Source organism: Dipteris shenzhenensis, chromosome 10, assembly GCF_047967505.1.
Source record: "Dipteris shenzhenensis isolate YYH24624 ecotype China chromosome 10, Dip_SZ_1.0, whole genome shotgun sequence".
In the NCBI taxonomy this organism is placed as follows: domain Eukaryota; kingdom Viridiplantae; phylum Streptophyta; class Polypodiopsida; order Gleicheniales; family Dipteridaceae; genus Dipteris; species Dipteris shenzhenensis.
This window is the reverse complement of record NC_141605.1, coordinates 11,200,751-11,210,260: the sequence shown is the minus strand read 5'-3', so window position 1 is coordinate 11,210,260 and position 9,510 is coordinate 11,200,751.

The following is a 9,510-nucleotide window of genomic DNA, read 5'->3' as shown; positions in this document are numbered from 1 at the left end:
CTATACTAATGTAGTGGATGTTTGAAGAAGACACCGCCTTGCAACAACTAAAGAAGGTTGACAACATGTTCATATATGGCTTAGAAGACTCAACATCAATAGGTAGGGAACTATCACTAGTCCTCAAGACATTGCAAGATTAGCCTCATTCATGTCCACTAAGGTCAAGATGCCCATCGCGACACTATCATGGGGTAACCCTACTCTATGGAGAGAACTCTCAGATTGGATGAATGGGCATATAGTGACATCCCACCCCACTAATCCTAAGAATATTGAATCTCTCAATTAAGCACAAGATCTTCTGAGGGTGCCAGTCAACAAACTAGGCCAATACTTTGAGAGTGATGACACGAACGCAATGTTACCCATCTCCTTCCATGATCACAAAGCAACGACAATCTTAGACGGAGGAGAATACGTTAGGATTATCACAAAACAATGTTGGGAAAAGTGGGAAAGGTTCGACCGAGTTAGTACTTCCTTGGTAGTTAAGTTGGCTGATGGAGGCACAACTAACCCCATAGGAGAACTCAAAGACATTGAAATCAAAACCTTTGGTCTCACATATCAGGTTTGCCTTGTTGTAATGGATTTCCAAAATGACATTGGGTATGAGGCCATACTAGGAAAACCTTTCTTGCATAAGGAAGGATTAGTCATGGCTGGCTCTCCAACAACATTTATCTAAGAAAGAGACTAGCAAGTCATGAGAGTTGATCTCCAAACATGGAAGGCTCACCCTATGTCTAGAAATCTACTTGCAACTAAATCTGATACCACCAATAGGTATGTGCCAATAAAGATGCTTAAAGCATGTAAGGAATATGATAATGAGAAGGGCCTTAAAGACACTTGGTGTGCTCCTTTGTTTAAACTAGAAGACTCATTAAATTGGATGCATACACTAGCAACAATTGATCTACCAAACGCTCAAGGCACTTAGACAATGCATGATCAACCTAACTCCATTGCACGGTGCACCTTTTTACAATATAAGAGTGATAGTACCTAATGAAATGGAACAACCAATAAATAACTCTATTGTTAATAGGGAGACAGATATTACTCCATCTCAACTTTGGGTGGAGTTGAAATCAACAGATACATCATGTCGAATGCAGGCTTTGGCAAATAGTCAAGCAAGCCACAACCTCATCTCTTGGAAGACATTAAAGCATCTTGGCCAAATACACCTTAAAGTATGTGATTATGAAATCCAATCCATAGAAGGTACGTCTATTATTAAGGTTATTGGTTCTTTAATGTTGGACGTTTCCTTGAACAATTACCTTGTGCCTACTTGGTAAAAGTTGGATTCAAGACACTTATGGAGGGTTGTTTGGTGATGAAATCCAATCCATAGAAGGTACCTCTATTATTAAGGTTATTGGTTCTTAAATGTTGGATGTTTCCTTGAACAATTACCTTGAGCCTGCTTGATAAAAGTTGGATCCAAGACACTTACTGTGCCTTGAACAATTACCTTGATCCAAGACACTTACCGAGGGTTGTTTGGTGATGAATTGTCCCAACAAGATGCACCAATTGCTAGCCAAGGATCAAAATCAACATCTACTTCCACCTCCCACCTTGACAAGGACGCACCAAGGAAGAAGACAAAGACAAAAGCCAACCAAGCAACTTTGGGTCTGAAAGGATCTATTGAAGGCTCAAGGATACGTTGAGGGTGAATTATATTTTTGGATTTTAAAGAAACCTCAACATATAAAGCCACCTCCTCCTCTAAACATCAAGCCTTGCCATCGCTAGCCACCCCCTCATCTAAACAACAAACCTCAACATCAAAGAAGAAGACGATGCCATCCAACAAGGAAGGCACATTACCAATGGGTTCCCACAAGACTACTCGAGGCCTAGGGACATTACCTTGGCAACTATTATACCCAAGCCTTGCTAGAGCAATCAATAGCCCATCCATGCTTGCCCTAAGGCTAAATGTACACCATCGCCATAATAAAAAAGTAGGAGCGGAGCCACAAACTATCAATACAAAAGCATCAACGAGTGCAAATGTACTAGTAGTAGTCACACAAGAACCTACTCTGCAAAGATGCCAAGAACAACAAGAACCTACTTGGAAGGACAAGGGAAAAGAACCAATGCAAGAGGATCATACACAAAGGATTTTATCTACCTCCTCTCAAGTAGTTATACAAGAACCTATCTAAAAAATGGAGATAGTTACACAAGAACCTGCTCCACCACAAGTCTATAAAAACACATGTTAATTCTTCAAGGCAATTGGTAGTAACACAAGTACTTGCTGTCTTGAAAAAAGAGATAGTAACACAAGAACCTACCAAGACACAAATAGAATCCACTTTAGGAGCCACACAAGAACCTTCCTTACTGAGAAATTTGACATCTATCATTAGAGTAGCTATGCAAGAATTGGCCATACCAGTAATGCCCATCCCAACGAAAGTCCCACAAGAACCTTCCAATGTGAACAACGAATTGACTTCATCACCGACAACTTTCTCAGCTGAAAGTTGGGCTCAACAAAAGCAAAAGATCTCTGAGACATTTCAATCCTACTCACATTGAATATATAGATCATATATCTCCTTATTATTATGAGTATCATAGAAGTGGTACATGTGGAAGACTATAATGTTCAATGGTGCAACATTGACAAAGAAGGAACATGCCAACAGTAGATCCACAAGAACCTACTCCTAAAAATGGAGTAGCTCCACAAGAACCTGCTGATGCAATCAAAGATCTCAAAGAACTTCAAGCAACATTGCTGCCATGACAACTCCTCGCCAACAAAGATCTCCATTTTGGTCTTTGTGACTCTCCTTCAAAGTGATTAAAAGACTTACATGAGATCTTGAATAGCGATATAGCTCATATTCCTCTGGTGGTCTACAAAATGATGTTCTTGCTAGGTCTAGGTCATAATTGGTCAATGTGTCACCGCACTCACCTTCTAATGCACTCACAGGTACTAAGACCATTTAGGTGAATAGGAATTGAATTCCAAGTGCTAGGTCTAGGTGTTCCATAAAGAGTAATAAATTTATAACTTGTGGGAGTCCTACCTCTATGCTCTTGCTTCAAGGCAAGTCTTAGGTGAAAATAGGTAGTCAGTCCTCTTCAGGTCCTCAACACAGTACACTCAGCACATCACCTCTTGCATAAGCACCCATTGGGGCCCATGGCTTAACCAAGTGATGTTAAAGCAACCACAAACTCACATCTGCATTAATCCCAAGGGTCCTTGATCAAGAAAATGTGACAATTGTTACAAAAAGTGAGTACACCACTCAAAATCAGTAGCCAAAATTGAACAGGGCTCTGACTTATGGCTAAGTTAGCAGAGTCTTAAATACCTAGAACAACAAGTGGTTCTACATCAACAGCTTCAAAAAATTCATTCAATTGCAAGGTGGAGCTAAAGACATGAATCTAGGTTTGGATGAGTTTCTTGTGACCCTCAAAGCTTTTTTTCCAAATTCCCTTACTAACATCACCATTAACTATCTAACTTCCACTCATCCTCTTTTCTTTATTTTGCTTTTCTTTCAGTTCTAGCTTAGAAGCCTTCCTAGAATCCCCTTCTATAAACCTTTTCAACTATAGTCCTCATTTTAGGAGTTTTATGGTGTATTATCAGACTTCTTTCCATCTGATGACTCAAAATAATCCCTCAACAAAATTAATCCATAAAATGGATTTTGAAGAACTTCAATGCAAAGAAGCAAGGAAAAATGTCATGCAAAACTTTGGGCTTACAAGCATGGTAGGTCAAAAACGTAGTCTGATGAGAATCCAATACAAGTTCCACTCAAATCAAATATGGGACTTGAGGACAAGAACAAGAATACACTCTACTTATTATTCTAACCTTAACACCACTAGGATCCTACATGAATCCTTGCTAACACCTTCTCCCTACTAATTTATAGCTTAGATTTTTATCTTTCTTCCTCTTTCTTTGAAAGGTCACAAGTAGCCATCTATAATACCTCCACCCAACATCTAACCATTGCAATCAATCAAGCCATGTCATGCCAAATTACAGTGGAATCCAATGCTACTAGATGCAATATCCATCTCTCCAACAAAAACCCCACCATAGAGGATCCAATTAAGACCTATGAAGCACTACAAATGACAAAAATTCACATGGGTACTCACCAAGAATTATCTTCACTGACAACCAACCAACAACCATGAGCTTTGCATGATCAATTTCTAATTATCTAATGCTATAAAACTTTGATGTAGACATCAAAATCAATATATAAATATAGCACACTTTCATTATCAATAACTACATGACTCCCAAGTATATATAAAGGAGATTATGAACATTACAAAGACACAGAGACAAGACCCAAAGAGAGAGTAGTTTTGAAATCAAGGTAGGAGCATGGATATCCATTACTATCATTGAGTGCACATACTGAACAGCTAGAATTACAAATTTCTAATTATCTAATGCTATAAAACTTTGATGTAGACATTAAAATCAATATATAAATGTATGTGCGTACGAGAGCATTTGGGGTGGTTGACTGGAGGATCTAGTTTCCTACAGTTAGGGAAGGAAGTTACCATGTGGATAATTACATGACTCCCAAGTATATATAAAGGAGATTATGAACATTACAAAGAGACAGAAACAATACCCAAAGAGAGAGTAGTTTTGAAATCAAGGTAGGAGCATGGATATCCATTACTATCATTGAAAGCATACGAAGTGCCAACCATCTTGACTAAATAAACCATATTAAAATAAAATAGCTGACACCTACTGAACAACTAGAATTACAAATTTCTAATTATCTAATGCTATAAACTTTGATGTAGACATTAAAATCAATATATAAATATAGCACACTTTCATTATCAATAACTACATGACTCCCAAGTATATATAAAGGAGATTATGAACATTACAAAGAGACAGAGACAATACCCAAAGAGAGAGTAGTTTTGAAATCAAGGTAGGAGCATGGATATCCACTACCATATATATCCAATACCTAGTGTCACACAACCATAGAACATTAAAAGAATGCATCATACTTTTGCCCATGATCAATGACCACTAACCATGTCTAAAATTAATATTCCTTGAGATATTCATAGAGAAACCCCTCCAATAGCAAGTAAATCCCTCTCACATGTAGACCTCAACCTGATAGTAGTCCAATTACACTTGTGTCATGGCAATCTTGAAAAATGCCCCAAGGGTAAAAACATTATAGAATCACTCATACACCATTAGTCTGCTATATTGAATAATAACAAAACAACCCAACAATCCAAAACAACCCCAATGGTAAAAACATTATAGGCTCACTCATACACCATTAGTCTGGTATAGTCTAATATATTGAATAAAAACATTAGTCTACTATATGGAGTGATAACAAAACAACCCAACAACCATACACCATTAGTCTACTATATTGAATAATAACAAAACAACCCAACAATCCAAAACAATCCGAGGTAGATGTACGTAAAATATCCCTGCAACAATCCTAGTAATAATACCCTTTTTCCCCCATGTAGGATCACCAATCATTCAAAGTAATGGTAGCCTACATAAAACAAAAAAGGTAGTCAACAATGTGCATATTGGTTACCAATTATGTAAAAAATGAGTGCTATAAGTGTTGGTACGGTGCAAAGAAGTCATAATTATGCATGTGTGTGTGTGCGCACACACGCATGTGTGTGTGTATTACCTATCGAAACATTACATTCTATTACTTCCCTACTACACATTCTTGCTTCTTATGTAGAAAATTCCATTTCCATCCAATGCCTCATCATTCCTATGCTGCTAGAGAAATCTACTGTGTTTTTCATGCTTTCTTTGGAGGGTTGTGATACGTATTCCTGCATCCAAAGCTGATGCTCCTATTCATTTCCATTATACAAACATTATCAAGCACATGAGTCATGTATCATTTGTATATCAAGTGCAGAGAATGGAGACCTTTGTTCATGGAGTGCAGAATTAAAACATCAGTTTGTAAATTGTAAATTGCAGACTTAAAACATCTGTTTATAGGGTGCAGAAGTAAAACATCGCCCTTATAGTTCTCCCAATCTTAAATCCTAGTATGTCCAATACATGTTTGAACTAAGGACATCCATCAATTCTGCCTTTGTCCTTATGGGCAGCCTGGAATCTGTTGAGGTACCGCCTGTCTGGGATCCCCCAAAAAAACATCAAAAGGTGTCAAAATCCTTTTAGGGTTTGACAGGTAGGGCCTTCTCAGTGGTAAGTGTTCTTGGACTGAGGGTCACTGCATCATAGTTTGAGCTGCTGGTAGGTAAATCATCAGTCTCCTTCCCTTTAACTAAAACGTTGAGATAAGTGGTCAGACTCACCTACGTCAATCAAGGTAAAACAAAAGTTAGAGCTGTTGTTTCACACTTGTAACCGCAGTCTTCAATGCCCAACCACGGTTGTCATCCCTGTCCATCTCAATAGATTAGCAACAAGAGAGGGGGAAGATTGACATGATGTACAAGTTAACCCTGCAAGTTTTCTCCTTCTGCGAGGGGCTTAAAATCATTTCAGTATTCAAAGGTAACTCCTTCCAGTTTTTATAATGTTATAAATAGTGCATGCCATATGATTGTGCTAATGGTTTCCTAATGCAAGAGAAAAGGAAAAAATGAAAAGGTATACTAAGTCCTCTTTGCAAGCATCCTTGAGGTATTCAAATCTACCTGGTTCCCAAATTTTTATGCTATGATGTATGAGCCAAAAGAATTCCAAAATGCTAAAAACCTTTCAGATGCTATGTATGCCGTAGAATCTGCAGATTCAAAACCAACTTTTATGTGCCTTGTATTAAAAAATGTTAAGAACGTTGACATAATGCCCATGCACTTTAAGGGAAATTGCTAAATATTACTAAAGGCCAACCATCACCATTTTTTCACCAGAAATAAGTGCTAGAGCAGTCAGCCAATAGTTATAAGCAGTCATGGGGAAGGATGCTACGTAGCAGGGAAAGTCCTTAGGGACATGTGGTGGTTCCTGTCAAATATTGCCCGCTATTGAACCTCGGGGTCCAACGTAGAACTGCTCGTCATTTGTTTCCAGCTCATGGACTCGGTGTTGATGTAGTACATGAGCCATCACTTACAGTTTAGCAAGCCATTAATGAGAGCATCCTAGTTATCGGAGGTCCCCTTGCGGTTCGTGAGCACCCGGTCTCTAAGCCATCGTTTATTTGAAAAAAGAAAAAGATTAAGTAGAATGCTAAGTCGTGATTACGTGGGACAAAGGTGGAACTTAGTGTGGTAAAGAGTGGGCTCAAGGCCATCCGCAATAGCGTCCAAGGCTTCCTCGTGTTCCGTTGAATACTTGGCCTCGGCTTCCCAGGGTCATTACAGCTATCCATAACCATATTCCCATGGAAAGAGGTCACCATTACGACTCCGCTGCTCCACATAACATCCAATCCTACAAGTGTCCGATTCGATGTATACACAGAGATCCATCTTCGTTATGAAGTCCTAATCTCATCGGTGGGGATGACCCGCACATAATTCAAATACAGGCTATTGAAAAACCATTCCGTAACCTCCTGACTCAGCTTCGTGATGTGCTAGGGTTGTGCAATCTCCTGCTTAAGTGGCACGAGTCCTTTCGACGCCCAGAGGTTCCAATGAACACAGTTCCGCTTGCAGTCATAGCTCGTAACGCTGCACGGCGGTACTTCCTGAGAGTTGAGAAGGCAGCTGAAGGGAGGTTGAGCAGAGTATACTATACGAAGGTGGTGGAAGGGAGGTTGAGTAGAGCATACTATATGAGTCTTTTTAGCAAAGGGCGAGCGTGGATGAGTAGAAGCTCTAAGGAGAGAGATCCAGTGCGATGGGGCGGTCTACTAGCAGACCGGGACGTGATGGCTGGGCTCTCCAGGGACGTAGAATCTCCCAACTCTTTCTCTTATCATCGTGGACCGTTATCTAACAAGCACTACGTTCCCACCTCCCTGTGTATTCTCAACACTCCAGCTCTGCCCTTACCTTTTCAGGGGTGTGGGAGGCTATTGCTTGAGGGATACCACGCCGTTTCGTATGCAGGGTGCTGTTGGCTCCATTGCGTTGAAGGGTTCCTGGTAGCTATGGCGTCGGTCAACCACTTAGAAACACCGGGTCAGTGCGTATGCTAATGAGGGTGTAGAGGGGGGCGAGCAAGTGGCCGACTTGCAAACACAGCCTAGCGAGCTCGCCGATTCTAAGGGAGGCATACGATGCTTTGCAGAGGGAGGTTATGACCCATGCAAGGCCGTTCCTTCCTACAGCTACATCGTCTTCCCTGTGCGTTTCCAAGCAGTCAGACCATTCGGAGCTAGTGGTCAAGAGTTGGAGGCGGAGAGGAATCTTATCTTCTACTTAATGCATCTACTGGGTTTTTCTTCCTTACGTGTGTGCTCTCCATTGTATACGGTGGTTGGTTCGTGTCCCGTTGTGGGAGTTTACTCTCTGTGGCAGTGCTTTCATCTTCACGCTCCTCTTGCTTCAAGGCGCCAATCAAGCCTGCCACCAATTTCGTTCTCGAGCTCCGGGACTGGCTGGCGTGTTTCCTGCTTGCAGGCAGGAAGTGTTTCCAGTGTTGTAGTGTTGGTAGGTGGAAAGTCGAGGGCGGGAAAATGAGGGAATCCAAAGTTCCCTGGTGTTTGATTGCTTTGGGTGAGGAGCCCCCGCGGTTATTTGGTACTAGGGTGCTAGAGTGGCTCATAAATGCCCATGTCCTCCGTGGTCCGTTCCTTTTCAACGGTCTAGGGTAATGGTGCCTCAACCCCCCACATTTTTCCCTTTGTTTAATTTTCTCTCAGTTTTGGGGGTTTGATTCATGCCCCCTTTTGGTATGCCATCCTCTCTCCAAGCTAATACAAGGTGCACCTCCATGGGGGTACCTATTAGGGATTTAGGTAATACAAGGTGTGCACCTCTTGTATCTATTAGAGCCTTGATTTTGGTGGGATGGGTGTTCACAATTCCGGTGCTAGTTTGAGAATGTGTCCCCATATGTTCATGTCCATAGGTATCTCCCTATACCTACGTTTGTATCGGTGCATGCAAGCTCATAATATCTTTCTGTCCATACTCCTCCATGAGTGTAGTGGTATATTTCTCCATATATATAGTCATATCTTCAAGTAATCGTTCTCCCCCATAGGTGGTCAGGTCCTAATGGGTGCCACCATGTCCATGGTGTGTCATTTGTATTTTTTCTTTCATGTATCAACTCTCCTTTTCTTATGGGCCTCTACTTCTCTAAGGTGGGTCCATATCCCTTCATTTGAGGAGATCCCTCCTGGGAGGCAAGTGTGTGTGTGGCCCACCCCTAACCCAGAGGGTAAGACCACATGGTGAGGGATAAGCCCACCATGTGGAGCTTACCCCTTACCAAAGAGGTTAATTAGAATGCAAATATCAAACCATAAACCGGGAAAGGTGTTGTTTGTTATGAAATGCAAGATATTTTTGATGATC